The sequence below is a fragment of the Protopterus annectens genome, chromosome 9.part0 (assembly GCF_019279795.1).
Source record: "Protopterus annectens isolate FY-2018-M chromosome 9.part0, PAN1.0, whole genome shotgun sequence".
Classification (NCBI taxonomy): Eukaryota; Metazoa; Chordata; order Ceratodontiformes; family Protopteridae; genus Protopterus; species Protopterus annectens.
The window spans coordinates 1,551,712,613-1,551,733,339 of record NC_056743.1 but is presented as its reverse complement, the minus strand read 5'-3'; the positions used below and the strand labels follow the sequence as shown (position 1 = coordinate 1,551,733,339).

The window sequence follows — 20,727 nt, the reverse complement described above, 5'->3', positions numbered from 1 at the left end:
TGCATTTTGTGTTTAAAGGAGAAGCAAAAAGATTGCAGCGAGGCCGACCCCATTTGTGGAAGATCTGCTTCGCAACAGATGGATTCAGAGACCACTCGTACGGAGTGAGAAGCACCCGACTTAGCTTGTCCGCTAATATGTTGGACCGTCCCGGGATGTGCATTGCTACCAGAAAATGGTTGGTGGAGATCGCCCATTCCCAAACGCTCATGGCCTCTTGACACAGGGGATAGGCTCTGGTTCCGCCCTGTTTGTTTATATACCAGACTACAGACATGTTGTCTGTCTGGATCGCAATAGTCCCCAGGGGGAGAAGGTCGTGGAGAGATTGCAACGCCAAAAGCACCGCCCTCATCTCTAGGACATTGATATGCAATGCGGTCTCTAGGGAAGTCCACGTGCCTTGAACGGATCTGCCTGAACAATGCCCCCCCCCCACCCGAGGCGAGAAGCATCTGTGGTCAACGTGGCTTCAACCGGGGGAATCACGAAAGGCCTCCCTTCTCTGAGTTCCTGCGCATGTAACCACCAAAGAAGGGAGTCCCTGCAAACTCTGCTCAGCGGTATCGGCGTGTTCAATGGGTGGAACAAGAGGGACCATTGGACTTGAAGGGTCCATTGTAATATTCGCATTCGCAGACGGGCATAGAGGGAAAGATCGATCGCTGCTGACATAGACCCCAGTGCCCTCAGGACTAACTCCGCTGGAGGAGTAGGACTCCGGAGAAGGGCTAACACCTGATAAGACAAGCTGTTCAGTCTGACTGACGTTAGAGTAGCTCGGGAGATTCGAGTATCCAACCTGGCCCCTATGAATTCCAGGGCTTGAGTGGGGCACAGGCAGGACTTCTGCCGGTTTACTGAAATACCTAGGTTGTGGGCTAGAGTCAGTGCGTAATCTCTCGCCATAGAGAGCTGATGCCTGTTGGTCGCGGTAAGGAGACAGTCGTCTAGGTACAGGAAGACCTGAATGCCCTGAAGTCTCAGGTGGGCTGCAACCACCGCCATGACCTTGGTGAACACTCTGGGGGCTGAGGTGAGGCCGAATGGAAGCACCCTGAATTGATAATGACTGGCTCCGAGCCGGAAGGGGAGAAACCTCCTGGATCGTCTGTCCAACAAGATGTGGTAGTACACATCCTTGAGGTCTATGGAGCACATCCAGTCGTTCTCCCGCAGAAGGGGGAGAATAGATTGAAGAGTGACCATCCGGAACTTTTCCTTGGGTATGAACAGGTTCAGAGCGGAAAGGTCTAAGATGGGTCTGAGGTCCCCGGTTTTCTTTGGCACCAAAAAGAACCTTGAGTAATAACCCAATCCGGACTGATCTGGGGGGACGGGCTGGATGGCTCTTTTTCTTAGCATCTCTGAAGCCGCTGCCTCCCTCTGATCGGGTGGGACATTGGGGAGGCGTCTGGTTTTGGGGGGAAGATTTAGGAATGGAATGAAATAACCTCTGGAAATGATACGGAGCACCCATCGATCCGTTGTAAGGGACTCCCAGTTGGACAGGTGCTCTGTCAACTGCCCCCCGACTGCCTCCAGAGAAGGACAGTCGGGCAAGCCCTCAGGGCTGTTGCGTGGGTCTGTCCGAGAAAGGTTCTCTAGACCCGAAATTACGCGCCCCCCCCCTCTGACTCTGGGCCGGCGTCCACCTTGTCCTCCTCTGCCTCTAGAGGACGAGTGGTCCGCAGCTGGATGGGATTGCTGAGACTTGCGGAACCACAGCTTCTTTTGTCCCCTCTGATTCCTGGAGAAGGATCTTTGGGGACTAGAGAAGCGGACTCCGACGGCAGACAGAGTCTTCCCGTCCTTTTCGCTTTGGACCAGCGTATCGCGAACGGTCTTGCCGAAAAGAGCAGAACCGTCAAAGGGGCGTTCGCGAAGGACGCCTTGTAGGGATCCGTGAAGTCGCAAAGACGGAGCCAGACGTGACGTCGTAAGACGACCCCTGCTCCGCTGGCTCTAGCATGGGAGAGGAGCCGCATAGACATATTAGAGATAGATTTCAGAGTGGCCATTCGTGTCGTAAACACATTCCTGTCTCCGACCGACATGGACTCCGGGGGGGGGCTGCAGCATATTCCTTGATCAAGTCTCGCTGTAGCCTGATGGTATGTGCCATATAGTTCAGCGCCCTTATGGAAAAGGTCGCTGAAGCAAACATCCGCTTCCCAATCCGGTCCAACGCTCGAGATTCTTTATCTGGCGGGTGGACCAAAGAACTCTCCTGAGCGAGCTCTTTCTTGGTGGCCGTCGCCATCAACATGGCATCAACAGGGGTTCCTTTGGCCCATGACTGTCTATCTGTGGGGGGACTTAGTACTTTATCGGAACGCCTAGGGATTGGCTCCATGGTGTCGGGCTCCTTCCAAACCCTGGTGGTAATTAAGTCCACCAGGGGGTCGGCTGGAGGGGACACCCAGGAGGTAGATGGGCCTGCCTCAAACGCCTCCAGGAACACGGATTCATCAAGGGAAGGTTTTTGGGCAGACCACCCCTCTGTCAACATTTCCATGATGTCTCCAAAGGAGACATCTTCAGGGGGTGACCTTGGGGAACCCTCCCTATCATCTAAGTCCGTGTCGGTGGTAACGGACTCGGGGGAGTCCAGGTGCCTCCTTTTACACCAATGTTTCTGAGGAACCTCCTTGGTGGGGCTATCCGAAGAGGGCTCGTCCACGGGTTGTTGTTCCTCCACGGGAACTAGCTGGAGGGCTTGGGCAGGCTGTCCCGATGGTCGGATGATGGAAGACAGACCCTCATACAGTGGGGGTACGGGTGGATCCGAAGACCGAACCGGGGACCTGGAGGACCTCGACAGTACCCTCTCCACTACCTCAAAAGCTGAAGGAGAATCACCCTTGCCAGCCTCTGAGAGCAATCTCCTTGGCTCCGAGGAAGGGATCGGGTCGGCGCCGAGAGAGAGGTGCGCTCCGAAGCCAACAGCTCCAAAGATACAACAACTCCCTCGGATCCGACGCTCAGCCCGAGGGCATAGTCGCCGTCGAAGAGACCAGTGCTATCGGCGCCGACAAATCCCTGGGTCCGAAGGGGCCCGGATCCAATGACTCTGAGATCCGAAAACTAGTCGGAGAAGGAGTGATCGGGGCAAACATGGGGGCCGCACTCCCTCCCAGAGGGGGGGGGGAGGCAAGAGCACCCCCATCTGCATTTGGGTCTGTAAGAACCGACGCATCATCCGATCCATATCCGCTTCGAAGATGCTTCTGGTTGACCTGGAAGAGGTAGTCGAGGCGGGCCGGGAGGGCCGCCTCGATGACCTCGAGGGAGACCGATCCTCCTCCTCCGGCGAGAAGCTAGGCGAACGGAGCCGAGAGGAGGAGGATCAGGAGACCCCCGAAGGAGACTTAACTGCTTTAGCTGGCGGAGCCGAGGGGTGAGATTCGGCCCGCCTTTTATGGGATCTATGTCCCTCCTTATCCTTGTGCCTCTTCTCCTTAGCAGAAGAGGCACTAGTTTCCCCAGAGCTCAAACCCGAAGAGGGAGGTTGAGTCCCGGGTTGAGCTAAAGGAACAGAGGGTGCCGAAGCCGCCGAGGCAGCCGGAGCCCGAACGGGAGAGGAAGAAGAAGCTGACTCCTGGGGGAGCTTTCCCGCCAGGATCAGCTTGTTTTTCCTATCCTGAAGTGCCCGGGGGTTAAAGGCCGCACAGATCTGGCAGGCCTCTGAAAGATGGGCTGCCCCCAGGCACAAAACGCACTGAGTGTGGCCATCAGCTGGGGAAAGCTTGTGGCCACACTCAGTACATTTAGAAAAAATGGCCTTAGGCCCTTCCGACATCTTAGCACTCACACACACACCCAAACGCTAAGGGGGGAGGGGGAGTGACTAAAGAAAACTAATTAACTGTACCAAAGAAAAAATTTACCAAAGAAAAAATTTAAACTAGCACAAAAAGGGGTAGAAAAGGGCTTAATACCACACACACATGATTTTTTAAACTCTAGAAGAGGTTATAATCACAAACGATCTCACCCAGCCAGGAGCTCTTCAAAAAGGAAAGCTTCTTCAGCCACGGCAAAAAACGATCTGAGGTAATATGGTTGGCAGCAGGGGATTATGGGTAGGGGGAGGAGCTAGGAGCTCAGATCTTGGAGCTTGGAAAGCTGCCAGCTCGGATCTGAAGTCGGATCCGATACCCACAGGTTGCAGAGCAAATGAAGTAACTACTTCAGATGTAGGAGGTTAGGTTTTGGTGGAAGAACCCCACCAGTGGAAAATAAATACCAATATGTCCCTTGTAAGGAAAGAAAGAGAATAAAGGGGATGGAGGGAGGGAAACCAGGACTGCAACAGTGAATACACTTGAACATCTACATTTATGGTAAGTGTACACAACTGTACTATGTTCTTCGTGTTTCACTGTTGCAGTCATCACATTTGGGTAGATTCCCAAAGCTGAGGAAATGGGTGGAGGCAGTCAAGAAAACTAGGGGATGGCTAGGATGCTCTGCAAGACTGCAGATGCAAACCCTACCCTGGATTTGGAGAAGAGAGGCAGGTGGTAATGCTTGGTAAAAGTGTGAACAGAAGTTCAGGTAGCAGCCTCAAAGATGTTCCTGGTGGGGACCCCTCTTAGGAGAGCTGCAGAGGTGGAGGCTGCTCTGGTGGTTTGTGTCCTGACCCCCTTGGCGGGAAGCTTTCCATGCTGTTTGTAGCAGAAATGGATGCAGTGTGCTATCCATTTGGAAATGGTTTGCTTGGAGATGGCTTTGCCTTCTGCCCCTGTTGCAAAGCTAACTAGCAATTGATCAGACTTTCTGAAGGATTTAGTCCTGTCCAGATAAATCTGAGCTGTCTGTGCACATCTAGAGAGTGAAGAATCCTTTCCCCCTTGTTCTGGGGATTAGGAAAAAAGGTGGGTAGATGAATGGATTGGTTGAGATCCACACTGGACACCACCTTGGGCATGAAGGATGGGTTAATTCTGAGGGATACCCTGTCTGGATGGAAGATGATGAAGGGTTCCACAGCCATGAGTGCTTGCAGCTCAGAGACTCTTCTGGCTGAAGTGATGGCCAGAAGGAAAGCTGTCTTCCAGGACAGAAATTTTAACTCTGCAGAAGAAGCTGGTTTAAAAGGGGGCAGGGTGAGCTTTTCCAAGACAAAGTTAAGCTCCCAAGCTGGCATTGGTGCCCTTCTGAGGGGCCTCAAGTTGCTAGCCCCTTTGAGGAACTGTTTGATCAAAGGGTGTGAGAAAAGGGGCTGCTCAGTGGGAAAATGAGCAGAAATAGCAGCGGCATTGATTTTTATAGAGGAAAAAGAGAGGCCACTGTGTAGTAGGTCAGCTAAGTAATCCAGGATGAGAGGGATGGAGGGCTATGCCATATTGGCTCCCTTAGCCTGGATCCATGTGCAAAACCTTTTTCATTTATCTGCATAAGTCTTTCTGGTGCTAGGATGCCTGGGCTCATGGATAACATCCAGAACCTGTTTACTTAGAAAGGCAGATTGGTTTGGGGTTAGGGAAAAAGCCAAGCTACCAAATTGAGCATCTACAGTTTGGGATGCATGAATTCCCCTTCCCTCTAGGTCAGGAGGTTTGGAAGATGCCAAGGAGGCAGTAGGGACAGGCTGCGCACGAAGGGGTACCAGTATTGTCGGGGCCAGTCTGGAGCTATAAGAATGGTCCTTGGTTTTTCCTCCCTTATTTTGAGCAGTACCCTTGGGATGAGAGGTAGGGGAGGAAAGGCATAGACCGATAGACTGACCCAGAGGAAGGACAGGGCATCCACTTTCCAAGCCATACAGTGATGTTCCCTGGTGCAGAATTTTCTGAGCTGATGGTTGGTGTAGGAGGCAAAGAGGTCGACCTTCGGGGTTCCCCATTTCTGAGTTATTAGGGTGAAGGTACTTATGCTGAGTTGCCACTCGTGTGGGTCCAGAAGGTTTCTGCTTAATTGGTCTACCAGAGAGTTGAGAGAGCCTAGTAGGAATTGTGCTAACAGGTGCAGTTGCATGGAAGAGGCTGTGAGCCAAAGGGTCATGGCCAGCCTGCAGAGAGGGTAGGAGTGAGTCCTTCCCTGCTTGTTGTTGTACTACATCACAGTGGTGTTGTCTCTTTTGATCAGGAGAACCCCTGGAGAGAGAAGGGGTTTGAAAGCTATCAAGGCATGCTGCACAGTGCACAGCCATCATCTCTTTTTGACTGATGTGCAGAGGGATTTCCTGAGGGCTCCATTGGCTCTGTATGCACCTGCCGACCAGGTGTGCACCCCAAGCATAGTCTGATGCATCTGTGGTGAGGGTCTGAGCGGCGAGGGGTGGGGAGAAGGGCAGTCCCTTGCTGTGGGAGCATGCTGCTGCCCACCAGATAAATTCCTTTCTGAGGCAAGGAATTATAGGTAGAAGAGTTTCCAGGTCTTGAGAGTGTTGACACCAAAGGCTCTTTAGATACCACTGATGTTTTCTCATGTGCAGTCTGGCACATGGAATGAGTAGTATGCAAAATGCCATGAACCACAGAGCTTGCAGGATCTTCTTTGTAGATAGCAGGGGCCTGATGGCTAGTTGAGAGAAGTAGATTGTCAGGAAAATGTGTTTCTCTGGTGTAAGGAATGCCACCTGGGATGCTGTGTCCAGACTTGCTCCCAGGAAAATTATCCTTTGGGTGGGCACTTGTTTGGATTTCTTTTCATTGATTGTGTATCCTAGGGAAGTTAGTAGTGTCTTTACAAAGGCTGCTTGAATAAGGCAGTCTTCCAAGTATGGGTAAATTTGAATATTTCTTTGTCAGCAAAATGCAATGGCTGGCGCCAGACATTTTGTAAAAATTCTGGGAGCAGTAGATAAGCCAAAGGGAATCACAGAGAACTGAAAGTGTTGAGATCCTGCCCTGAAGTGGAGAAATTTTCTGCATGATTCCCTGATAGGAATGTGGAGGTAGGTCTCTTTTAGATCTAGGGTGGCTAGCCAAGCGTCTTTGGAGAGCATGGGCAGCAGCTGCTGGAGGGTAAGCATTCTGAATTTTGGGATCACCATGAAGGTGTTCAGAATTGATAGATCGAGGATGGGGCACCAGGTGCCCTCTTTTCTGGGCACCAGAAAAAGTCTGGAGTAGAAGCCTTGGCCTATCTGTTCTGCAGGAACATGCTCTACTGCTCTCATAGAGAGAAGGGAAAGGATTGCTTATGAGCCTCTGCCCACTGATTTGGTGGTAGATCTGGGAACCCTTTTGGGGTTGTTAGGGTATGGAAGGAGAATTTGTATCCCTGAGACACAATGTTCAGAACCCATTGGTCCTTGGTTATGGTGGCCCAGGTGCTTGAGTGAAATAAGAGTTTTCCTCCTAGGGGTAAGTGAAGGTGGGCAGAGGGGGGAGGAGGAGGAGGTGAGTCATTGCGAGTTCTTACCATAAGGGGGTGGCTTAGAACTCCATGGATTTGAAGTGGAGGTAGTCCACTGCTTAGATCTCTGCATTCCCTGGGGCTGCTGTCTGGGTGGTCTGTTTCCATGGGGCCTAGGCTGGGCTGGTTTACTCGGCGCAGAAAAGGACCAGTGCTTGGAGGGACAATGCCTGCTGAACCTAGGAGGCTGGACTTGTAAGAAATACAACTGTTTGCATAGATTTTGCTTTTTCTTCCATCTTTTTTAAGACCTCTTCTGCCTTAGTGCCAAATAAATTATCTTTGTGCAAGGGGGCATCCAACAATTTAGATTTAACATGGTCTGGCAGGGGTTGTTCCTTAAGCCATGCATGCCTTCTAATGACAGATCCAGTGACTGCTGCCCTGCAAGAAGCTTCTAGGGTGTCAAAACCACAGTGTAAATCTTTAAATTCTGCCCAAGCAGGACATTTTTTGTCTAAGGAGTTCCAGGGTACGTTGCTGAAATTTCAGCATATGGAACTGACAATTTAGTGCCCTGACAGCAAGAGTAGCTGAGGTGTATACTTTTTTACCCCATCTGTCCAATGCTCGGGAATCACTGTCTGAGGGTGTGGGATTCTTAGCAGAGGTTGCTTTAATCCCTTTTGGCCCTTGAGAAATGACCTCAGGGTCAGCTGTTGGATTTTTAAAAAGATATTTGTGTGAGTCAGGGACTCTATAGTACCTGTCAGGTTTTCTGGGAGCAGGTGGTAGGGAGTCAGGAGTCAGGCAAGATTCAAGGAAAACATCATCCACAACATCCAGGGCTGGGGGGATGGCCAAGGGTCTGTGTTGTGGAAGGTCTAAGAATTTCCTGAGTCTATTTTTAGACTGAGGGTAGTCCTGACTCTCCCATTGAAAATGCTCCCTTAAAGTATGCAGGGTTTCCCCAAAGGAAAAATCCTCTTGGGGAGAGGCTGAAGGAATGGAGTCCTCTGCATCAGAATCCTCATAAGTGGAGAGGGGTTGCATGTCTTCATAGTCAGATGCATCAGATTCATCTGACTCCTGTTCAGACAAAACTAAAGGGGACAGATCTCTTTTCCTTTTTGAGGGGGTAGCTTGGCTTCCCCTGATCAGCATTATAAGGTTTTCCACCATCTTAAGCATTTGAGACTGAGGCAAGGTAGCAGGCGCCTGAGAGAGGGTTGTCGGTTTCTTGGGTGTGGATCGAACCCTAGGCCTAAGAACGGTAGTCGTGAAAGAAGACATCGGTTTATGTCGAGATACGGCAGTGTGAAGGACTTCCTCGGAAGCCAGTGCCTGCTCAGTGGCTCCGGTCCCATCCAAGGTAGAGATGACCGCAGGATCCTTAGTCGAAGAAGAGTTTTGCGGCATACCGGACTCTGAAAAGGTCTCAGTAGCGGCCTACTAATCAAAAGAAGCGGGCATCAGGGGCTGCAAAAGCACCTCACTGAGTACCGGAGGACTGACGACTAGCTTAACGGAAGCATCGTCGTAGGTTTGGACCTGTGCAGTCTGTCTCTGACTTTATCTTTACTTTTTTTCAGAAGATCTGCTGTCGGATGGTTTACCGAAGCCATATCGGAATTTGAAGACTGTAAATGAAAATATCTGGCTACAATAAGGGCCCGACGACGGATAGTTCTGGCGTTGAGCAAAGCACAGAAGCGACAATGGGGGACATCGTGGTCTGGGCCTAAACAAGTGACGCAGTAAGAGTGGAAGTCTCGGTGTGGTATTTGCTTTCCACAGGCGAGACAATTGTTAACTTTTTCTGACATTGGTTAGTGGAAGAAAAAAGGATCCCCGACAGGGTACTTAGCTTTAGAAGACTTCAACTTCAATTCGGAGATGAAAACTCAGGTAGTGGCCGACTGGCACTCATGCGAACTGCTTCTGCTTCAGGCTCCATGGCAAGAAAGACTGATGTAATGGCGTCAGCTGCCTTAATTTATACTACTGACAACCTGAAGTCAGTTCTCAAGTGACAGCAACCAACACAGAAATACTAAGCCTCTGGTATTCGGGCCGGCCGACGGCTGCCCTGGCAGGGATAACCCAAATGCAACGACTGCAACAGTGTAATACGAGGAACATCTGTATACACCCTCTCTGCCATTTTATGGGCAGCTGGTTGACTATTTAGAAAACAGCAGACAGTAAAGCATACACATCCTGTAAAGCAGACAGAACAGGAGAAATAGGTGTAGGTTCTGGAAAATCCTTGAGTAACAAAAGATTCTATTTTCTGAGGGACTGAGAAACCTCATTGTTTTCCCTCTAAAAACACTGGCACTTTCCAGCAATAGTCTCAGAGAAAGCTACACAGGGAAAATGAGAAACTGATCTCTCCTCTAAAACTGAATCAGAAATCTGATGGAAAATAACCTGAATCCATCCCTGCATCTTCCTGTTCAGATTCAGAATCTTGAATCTCTTCAGGAAAAGAGGAATCTCTTTTTTTGTTATCAGAAACTACTTTACAAGAATGATTAATAGCCTGAATTAAATCCTGAGCCAGATCCAGTAAACCATACCTATCCAAAGAAATTTTAAGAAGAGTAGATGCATGTATGGTTTTCTGTTTCTTTTTTATAGAAAAAATGGGGCCAACCATGTTACTAATGGCAGCAGCTGCTTCCCCAGAGATGGGGACAGCATTCGGGCACAACAGGAAAACCTTTCCTGTTCCCCTGTCCCAGGACCAAAAAGAGAGGCTCTCCCTTGCCCACTGATAGAATCCCAACAGCCGCAGGAAACATGACTAACCCCCAGTCCATAGTGGCTGTAGTTGCTACACTAGAGGGATACAGGGTAAAAGATGAGTGGTCTGAGGTACAACAAATGGCCTCAGCAGAGTCACACAGCTGTGACTGCAGCAAATTGCTAGCCTGCTGTGGTAGCAAAGGCTGTTTGCTTAACTTTTTCCTTTTTATGTCTGTAAGAAGGACTGACCATGGGACAGGTAGTCTGTTTCAATGTAAAACTGAAAAGGGGGCCTCTTTCCTGGGGAAGAGCAGCAGTTGCTGGTAAACATTACCACTCCACAAGTTACTTTTTTGACTGAAAAAAACACAGTGAAAAGGACTTTAAAACACAATGCCAGCCCACAAAAGAAGCATAGCTATAATTTGTCCACAGAAAAATGTTTTCAGTTACTTTACGCTACTTTTAAACTGACAGGAAAAAATGACTGCTCCGTTTAAAATTATGTTACAGTCCCATGACAGTTAATACAGAACACTCCTAGCTTTAAAATAACTTTCCTGAAGAGGAAAGTAATAAAACAGTAGCAAATTTAGGAAAAATGGAAGCTTTTTCCCTACATGCCTAGCAAAGGAATGCACAAACTGACCATCGATCATTGAAAGCCTCAGAGAAACATAATCTTTGGTGGCATTAAAGGGCTGCAGGGCTTCATGACCAAATATTTATTTTAGTCAGCTCAGCATGAGCTGCTTGATAGTTTGCAGTATGGAAGGTGCTAGAAGCTAGTCAACTGTTATATCCTTGGCAGGATATAACCCATACAGCTAAGGCTACTGTGGCAGTGATTAATATGATGAACATCTACATAGCCCTATCCACCCCTAACCCTGACTCTATAATTCCCAGCCAGTTCCTAACCCTAACTGTAGCAGTCCTTTCTTGCTTCCTTACCCTAATCCTTAAAAGTCCCTAATCACTCAGTAAGCCTAAAACTACACACTTAAACCTTAAGTCCCCAGTAAGTCCCTACAATTACATGTCCATTCCCCTGTGTAGCATTAAATGCCACCCACTCCCTACACCCAAAACTCCCCTCCTACCTCTAGCACGAAACTCTTCTCCTGCTCCATAAACCTAAAATCTCCCATCATCCATCCATCCAGGCTCACAAGTTGTATCCAACTTTTAGATTGACTCCATGAATAGCCTCCCCAATTCATAGTTTGCCAGGCAGGGGGAGAATAAAAGTAGGTTTGCAGGCCTTTCTTCTGCATCACAGACACACACACACATTAGAGTCACCAATCAACTTGCTGCACATCTTTGGAAGAGGGAGGAAAGTGGAGTACTTGGGAAAAATAAAAATAACATACAAACACAGGGAGGACTTATAGACTCCACACAGAAGGAAGCCAAGAATCAAGTTGGAGAACCTCTACTTGAGGAGATTATACTAACCACTGCACTGTGCCACCCCCAAAACTTCCTTACTACTCCCTAAACTTAAATCTCATCATCAACTCCTAACCATAAATTCCTGCCCCAGTCCCTGATCCAAAACTCACATCCTACTCCATTACACTGAAACTTTCACTTCCTGACCCTAAATTCTCCTTCCAATCATTGCCTGAAATCCTAACTTGCACTCTCATTCCTTCCCACTTCTGTCACACTTCACATGCTCAAACGTTGCTACTTTGTTCTGGTAAGAAGGAGCAGCACCACTCTCTCCACAGTGTTGCTGCACCTGGCCTGAATATGTAGTCAAGTTTGAGTGCGAGTGGCAGCTTGTGCGAGCTGCAAGATACCCAAGTCCATGGCTTTGAAACGGTGGTATTTGAGTGCCAGGACTCAGGCACTTGTAGTAGATCCACTATTACTTACTGTAAAATACTATTTTTCCTTTTTGTCTTATGGCTTGGGTCATGCCTGAATATGGTCTTTGGAGTAATGCACTTACCTGGTAAACAAATTTGTCTATCTATATAGATAGAAATATAGATACATATAGATAGATAGATAGACATACATAAATACAGTTATTTCACAGTTTATACAGTACTGAGGAATGATCATTATCTTTCACCTAAAACCTTTTGAGACCAAACTGATAAGCTTACTTGGTGTAAATGGATATTACAGACAACATAGTCATACTAATGTTTTGTGCTTAGTCTGCATCCTCTTTTTTAAGCTTAGATTATCTGCAAGATGATTATCAGATGTCTTTTTGCATGCCTAAAAAATGATAGGGTATACATAATTAATGGCAGCACACACATTTCATGAGTTCTGGCCAGTGTTTAGGTACTTTATGTTTATATGGAGAAACACAATCAATTTAAGTGCTACAATTTTAAGTATGCAATAAAAAAAAAAAAAAAACTCGGTGAAACACTTCTAGATACATTCCCATATTCACAGCACACAGTCTTCAGGAGTATGGTTTCTGTATGCCAGAACTACATTGTGAAATGTGGGACAGACACATCTCCATCCTTCCCAGAAGACAACATAAGCTGCGACACATTGGCAGAACAGCACTACTTGATGGAGACTTTATACAAAATAAGCTTTCATTTAATCAATGTGTGCTCTGGGTTAAGGGCAGTATCTGTATGTAAACACTGAAAAGATACTATATGTTTAGGCTCTCTATTGAAATGCTGGCAACTGAAAGGCCAAGTGCCAAAAAGCCCCCCAAAAAAGACTAAAACCACAAAGAAGAGTGAATCTTAAAAATTGCTGTTCTGCTTAAAACTTTTTGAAGTGGGGGCAAGACCCCCTGTACCCCTCAAACTTATATATACCGACTCTGAGATTGCCATACCTTGGATAAAATGGAATATTCTGAGAAATGGGATTGCAGACTTGGTATGCACAAGTCTTATCTTTCAGCCATTTAGTCTCTGCATTTTAGGACTCACTGTAGCAGTTCCCAGCATTTCATATGGTTACCATATATTTGACTTGAGTCTTAAGCAGGCCCACCATCTACACTAAATGATACTGTATTGCTGTAGAAGAAGTAAATTCATCAAATGCTGTTAAAAAACTGTCTAAATAGTTTATTGGCTATTAACCTGCATACATATGTTTATTTTAGAATGCTGGGGTCTTTATTTACTCAGAAAAGGGTAGTGTAGAATAAGTAGTAGGCAAGTTAAACTTTGTCAGACTCAGATTTCCTTTCCTCCCACATTCAGAAATTGCTTTGTAGTCTTATAGAATAAGAAGTTATGTACCTACCATAACGTTCCATGTTAGTTGTCTTCTCTCGCCTTCTTTCTTGCTTGATGGGTTCGGAGCCGATCCTCGGCTCCGACTCGGCACTTGCTTTAGCTCGAGAACTCCTTTTACCAGCTCAAGGCAGCCCCATATCCCATGATGCAAGGCAGTAAGTACCCAGATCTCATTTGTTGACAAAGGGCAATAACACCAAGCATAAAATACTTCCCAAAGGAAGAAGAAACTTACAGATGGAAAAAGGACCAGGTCTGAATGGTCTTTAGCATAATAGTTTCTTATACAAGGTCTGTCCAGGCCAGGGGGAAGGAGGGAGGGTCGCAAGAAAGAAGGCGAGAGAAGACAACTAACATGGAACGTTATGGTAGGTACATAACTTCTTAATGTTAAGTTGTCAATCTCGCCTTCATTCTTGCTTGATGGGACCGCGTCCCTAGCACATCTATCCTGGGTGGCTCAATGGAACAAACTCTTGAGGACTGTAGAGCCAAAACTGGCTCTGTCCCTGGAGGCCAAGTCCAATTTGTAATGGGAAACAAAAGTGTGAGGAGTGGCCCAAGTGGTCGCTGCACAAATAGTGTCCAAAGGCAGTCTAGCTTGAAAGGCTGTAGAAGTAGCTAAACTCCTAGTTGAATGTGCTTTAGGTTTTGAGCACAGCTGTTTTCCCCTGATCGTATAAATTTCAGTGATGACCGAAGAAAGCCATCTGGACAAAGTCACTTTAGAAACAGGAAGGCCTTTTTATTATCCGCATAGGAAACAAAAAGTTGATCAGATTTTCTAAATTTTTGTTCTGTCCAAATAATATCTAAGCTGACGGTGGACGCCAAGATAATGTAGCTTTTGTTCAGCTCTATCTGAATAGTTAGGAAAAATACAGGAGATCAATGGATTGATTCAGATTGTTTTTGAAGCGACCTTAGGTAAAAGGATGGATTAGTTCTCAAAGATACTCTGTCTTTGTGAAAAATCAAATAGGGGTCGAACCGAAAGAGCATGAAGTTCAGACACCCTCCTGGCAGATGTAATAGCCACTAGGAATAACGTTTTCCAAGAAAGATATTTTAGGAACAAGAAACAGCTGGCTCGAAGGGGAAGAATCAAGGATGTCAGCACTAAATTTAGATCCCACTGAGGAGGAGGATTCCTGATTGGAGGCTTTAGTAGGAAAATTCCTTTCAAAAAGGCCCTGCAGAGCCAATGGGACATAATATTATGATCTGCTATCCCGACATGAAAATTAGAAATAGCAGCCAACTGAACTCTGACTGTGGAAGAAGAGGAGCCTGCATGAAAAATCTCTGCTAAGAAGTCCAGAACTGCCTGAACAGGGGCAGTAAAAGGATCAATATTTTGGGCCTTAGCCCAATAAGAGAAACGCTTCCATTTGCTTGTGTAAATCCTCCTGGTAGAGGATTTTAGTGAAGCTACTAAGATATCTCTAACTGGGTTAGAGATCAAAGGAAGCCTGGCTAAGGAAGGAAGTGGAGCAACCATGCTGTGAGGTTGAGAGAAGGGATTGACCGGTGCAGCTGACCGGATTGGTGAATCAGTAGATCTGGCACTGGGTCCAGATGCCACGGCTGCACCAAAAGGTGATGATGGAGGAACGGAACCAAACTTGTCGAGGCCAGTAAGGGGCAATGAGAATCAATTTGGCTCTCAAACGGTAGCTTTCTGGATCACCTGAGGGATCAGAGGAAATGGAGGGAAGGCATAAAGAAGTCCCTGGGGCCAATCCTGGGTCAGAGCTTCTCTGGGGGGATGGCCTGATAGAGGGAAGAGGCTGAAGAAGTCTGGACATTTGCTGTTTTGGGAAGTAGCAAAAAGATCGCAACATGGACGACCCCATTCCAGAAAAATCTCTTCCGCTATGGATTGCTTGAGAGACCACTCGTGAGGCATGAGAATAGCTCTGCTCAATCTGTCCGCTATAATGTTGGTTTTCCCAGGGATATGCGTTGCTACCAGAAACCGATGAGAGGAGATCGCCCATTGCCAAAGTCTGAGCGCTTCTCGACACAAGGGGTAGGACTTGGTTCCGCCCTGTTTGTTGATATACCAAACTACAGACATGTTGTCTGTGTGGACTGCAATTGTCCCTACGGGAAGAAAGTCGTTGAGGGCTTGCAACGTTAAAAGCACTGCTCTCATCTCTAGGACATTTATGTGCAGATGGTACTCGAACGGTTGCCACGTCCCATGAACCATCCTGCCCTGATAATGACCCCCCCACCCGATCAGGGAGGCATCCGTGGTGACAGTGGCTATCGGGGACGGAGGTACAAAGCACCTGCCTTGGTGAACCTGAGACGATGTGATCCACCAAGCAAGATGTTCTTTGCATGTTTGTGTCACCAGAATCTGGTGACGCATTGGGAGTTGCTGGTATGACCACTGCGTGAACAGCATCCACTGAAGGAGGCGCATGTAGAATCGAGCCAGGGAAGAAGAGTAATGGCCGCAGCCATGAGACCTAATACCTTTAGAACCATTCTGGCCTGTACTTTCTTGCTGGCCAGAATGATCCTGACATGAGTCTGAATGTCTGAAACTCTTTGTTCTGTAAGGGTAGCTGACATCCGAACAGTGTTTAAGTTTGCGCCTATGAAGGTAATAGACTGGCAGGGCGATAAGGATGACTTTTCGAAGTTGACTGAGATGCCCAAATGAGAACAAAGGTCTATTGTGTAATCCCTGGCTTGTATAAGCTGATGCCTGGTGGTGGCTGACAGGAGCCAGTCGTCGAGATACGGAAACACCTGGAATCCTTGACGCCTCAGGTGAGCCGTGACCACTGCCATGCATTTGGTGAACACTCTGGGGGCTGTAGTGAGACCAAAGGGCAGGGCTCTGAACTGGAAATGACTGGACCCCAGCCGGCGGAGAAACCTCCTGGAGCGTCTGTGAATTTTGATGTGATAGTACGCATCCTGAAGATCTATTGAGCACATCCAGTTGTCCTTCTGTAAGAAGGACAGAATTGACTGAAGAGTGACCATTCGAATCTTGTCTTCCTGACAGACTTGTTGAGTCTGTTGAGATCCAATATTGGTCTCCAGTCTCCCGTCTTTTGGGGACCAAAAGAACCTTGAGTAGATTCCGGCTCTGAATGGTCTATTGTAACTGGCTGAATGGCTCTTTTGCAGTAGTTTTGCGATTTCTAACTCTGCAATGTCCCTTAGACCGGGTGGTACATCTGGAAGGGAACTTGAGGGAAGGGACTTTCCTCGAAAGGAATTATGTAACCCTTGGATATGATCGACTGTACCCATCTGTCTTGAGTGAGGGAATGCCAGGCTTCTGGGTACAGTGATAATCTTCCCCGACTGCCTCCAAGGAGGGACAGCCGGGCAACACCTCAGGGATGCTGAAAGGGCTTATCAGAGAGAGGCTCCCTGTTTCCCTGGTTCTTCGGACCCCTTCTGCCTCTAGAGCGGCGTCTGTTGTTGTTACCCCCTCTGCCTCTAGGGGTAAACTGACCACGTGAATCCGGCGTGACTCCTTGGGATTTACGGAACCACATCTTCCCACCCTTCTGTCCTTTGGGATAAGGCCTAGAAGGGGTGGATAAACGGACTCCAACAGCAGAAAGAGTCTTGCCGTCCTGCTCACACCTGGTCAAGGTCTCCTTCACCTGAGGGCCAAACAAAGCTGACCCATCAAAGGGAGAATTTGTGAAGGATGCCTTAAAGGGATCCAAAATCACATAGCCGCATCCAGGCTTGGCGCCTAAGAGCCACACCTGTGCCTGCGGCTCTACTCGCTCCATCCGCAGCATAAGATATTAGCCGCATGGAGGAGTTAGCAATGGAATTGAGGGTTCCTAGCTGCGAAGCAATCTTTTCTTGAGCCCCTGCAGCTGTAGGATCCTGAACTACTTCTCCCAGCTCCTTGAGGATATCTCTGGAGTCTGGTGAAGTGACAAAGATAATTCAGCGAACGCATAGCAAAGGTCGCTGAGGAAAACATCCGCTTGCATACCTATCCATGGTCCTAGAGTCCTTATTAGGAGGATGGACGGGCACGGAAGGATCTGCAAGTTCCTTTTGGTGGCCGCAGCCACCACCATGGCATCAGCGGGACACCTTTGGTTAGGAATTGTTTGTCACTAGGGGCAGTGATAAATTTAGAAGGCCTCCTAGGGACTGGCTCTACAGAGGCAGGAGCTGTCCACGCCTTCGTGCAATAACCTGCATAAGGGGTCGAAGGCGGAGACACCCAGGAGGTGGAGGGCCGAGATCCAAATGCCTCTAGGTATACTGACTCATCCTCAGAGGGATTGTTGGTGGGCCAGTTTCCTCTGTTTGAGAAGTTCTAGGATGTCTGAAAAGGAGACATCCTCAGAGGGGATCTAGGGGATCCCTCTGACTCATCAAAGTCAGTATCCAGTGACAGACTCGGGAGTCAACATGCTTCCTCTTACAAGTCCTCTTCCTAGGAGGATCTCCCGAAACATCAGGAGAATCCTCGGAAGAGGGGGAAATTCCCAATGGGGAAACCTGAGGCGGAGGATCTCTGGGTCCTGTAGCAAGAGAAGTGGCAGAGATGTCAACAGGTACCATAGAGGGAGGAGCTACGGAACAGACTGCTGACTGATACCAGTGGCCAGTACACTCTTCATCACCTCGAATGCTCCTCCCAGGCAGGTCCGAGAGAACCCGCTCCGAAGAGCTAGGAACTCCAGGAACCGCCGAAAGGGAAGTCTCCGAGGCAGATGTCGGAGCCGAGCTCACCAAGGCCGAGGCTCCAAGGGGAAGAGCGGGCTCGGACAAGGGTCCGATGCCACTCACCCCCTCGGAGGAGACCATGGAAGCCCGACCACCAAATCCCTCTAAGGAAGAGGAGATAAGAGTAGGGGCTGAAGGAACAGAAGGGGGTATCCGCCCTCCAGCCGTAGCAGTAACCATGCCCGAAGACTCCAACTCCAAGCTCTGGGGTAGAGTTGAAGGAGGAACTGTAACGGGGTGTGGACCAACAGTCGACTGCTGAGACGGACTGTGTAGCATTTGGGCCAGTACCTGTGACTTGAGTAATCTACTGACCACTCTCTCTAGGTCATGATCTGACAACCTGGATGACCTTGAAGATCGGCTCCGATGGCTCCGTTCCGATAGAAGAGGCGGCCGAGCCGAAAGTATCGGCCCCAGGGAAGGAGACCCCGACCTCTTCCTGGAATGGCCCATCGGAGCCGATACTACTGATCCTGTCGGCACCGACTTCTCGGAGCCGACTGAACGTTCGATGTATCGGCTCCAGCCGGAGCCGATACAGCCACCAAAGTAACGGTGTCGGAGCCGATCGGAGCCGACACCAATGCCTGTGCCACATGGGTGTCGGAGCCGATCGGAGCCGACATCGGTGGTCAAAACAGATCGGCACCGATAGCCATCGGCGCCGAAAGCTTTGTGGATCCAGAATCGGCTCCAGCCGGAGCCGATCTCGACTCAATACGAGTCGGAGCCGAGGCCGCAGGCTTAGAAACAGAAGCCTGGGCCTTGGCAGTTTTAGTTGATTTTTGTGGAGCCGACTTAGCCGGAGAGCCCTCCGGCTTAAGAAGACCCCTGAGAATCAACTTGTTGCGTCTCTCCTGCAGGACTCTCTGGCTGAAGGAGTGACAAATAGCACAGGAGTCCTGCAGGTGAAGAGGGCCCAAACAATACAGGCAAGAAGTGTGACCGTCTGTCAGAGACATCTTCTGACAGCACGAGTCACACTTCTTAAAACCTGAAACCCTCTCCTTAGACATGGTGCCTAAACACAACACACACAGACACACCAGTCAAAATTAAATTAAACAAAATACCAAGAGGTATTTTATAAAAAACACCAACACACACACACCCTAACAGGGGGGGGATGGGATAGGGAAAATTGACTAACAAAAAATTAAAAGAGACAGGGATTTCTGTCAGAAAAAGGGTAGAATTAAATTTAAACTATCACAAAATTAGTTTAAAACTAAAAGGGGCTTGAAATATCACAAATGTGAACTACTTACCAGGAGCTGGTAAAGAGAAGACCTCCCAAGCGAAGCGGCAAACGAGATCTGGGTACTTACTGCCTTGCATCATGGGATATGGGGCTGCCTCGAGCTGGTAAAAGGAGTTCTCGAGCTAAAGCAAGTGCCGAGTCGGAGCCGAGGATCGGCTCCGAACCCATCAAGCAAGAATGAAGGCGAGATTGACAACTTAACATTTACTTTTTATTAATATAATTGGAAAGACCATAACAAAATTATATCAGCAGACCTGTCAGCTGTCCCTATTTAGGAGGATCACACATATATTTTCAGGCCTGAATTACCTCTGCATGACATACCTACTTTTGGAAGAATGTCCCTATTTTCATGCTTGATTTATCCCTTCACACAATTTTCTGAATCCCCCTCATCACAAGTGATTTTTTTAAGCTGTCTAGTAAACAGAAAACCACACTACATGACCAACATAGTAGTGGTACCAATAATTTAAAGAAAGAAGGCACACATTTTACATATTTTTTTCAGAGGCAAAAATAAATTAGCTTAAAAAAAAAAAACAAAAAAAAAACCTTATGCTAAAATTATTGCTGTATAAAACTGCTTTTATGGTATAATTATTGCTGTATAAAACTGTTTTTATGTTATTCTCTATTAAATTGTATGTTTTTTCCCTGGAGCTTTTCTCCCCGGGCCTCTACTGAAAATGGACTTATATCCAGTTAGACTAGCCCGGTCAACAAATGTAAAATAAATAAATAAATAAATGTAGTAGAATTTTGAAATACAGTTTCTTAAAGTCTACAGATTTTGCACTCTCTCTTCAATAACATGATTATATTTCACATAATTTTGTCTCTCTCTGTAACGTGTTTCTGAGTAGTATCCCACATTCCTACTGGAAGTGGGAAATAATGTGCTATTTGGTATTGAAATGTTAAGCTAACCAGATGTCCAGATTTTTGGCTGGATATACGTACTTTTCAAGGACCTTTGTACTTATTTTCATTGTTGGCAGGTTGAGATGTATAGATATCAGCATGCTGAATGCTGCATACAATAAATAAGCACATGGGCAGTTAGTCTGAGTGGTATTTCTGTGCTGCTATATTGTGGTGACAAGACAGCCACAGTATCATAGAATTTAACACAAGTTCTTAAGTAAAGCACTTGTATTTGGCAGGTAAGGTGAACTGGCATGCACTATGTAGTCATCAGTGAATGGTGGCCACTTTCAAATTATACACATCATGTAACTGCCAGGTACTGTAGTGAATTTTGACCTTTAAATCCTGCAGGATATTTCTTAATATTGTCCAATAATGAATAATAATGACAGAACTAACTATGACTAGCATTTTAACCTTCTTAATTAATTGGTTAATTAACTAATTAATTAATTTATCATTTGTTAACCAGGATGTAAAACTTGTCCAGCT

The 20,727-nt window shown here is 47.5% G+C and overlaps 1 protein-coding gene across 1 annotated transcript in view; it reads right to left on the bottom strand.

The window, feature by feature from the left end:
* The window catches only part of LOC122810718 (ammonium transporter 1 member 3-like), a 998,780-nt gene that overhangs the window by 271,440 nt on the left and 706,613 nt on the right, over positions 1-20,727 (bottom strand). The gene's annotated exons all lie outside the window — the stretch shown is intronic.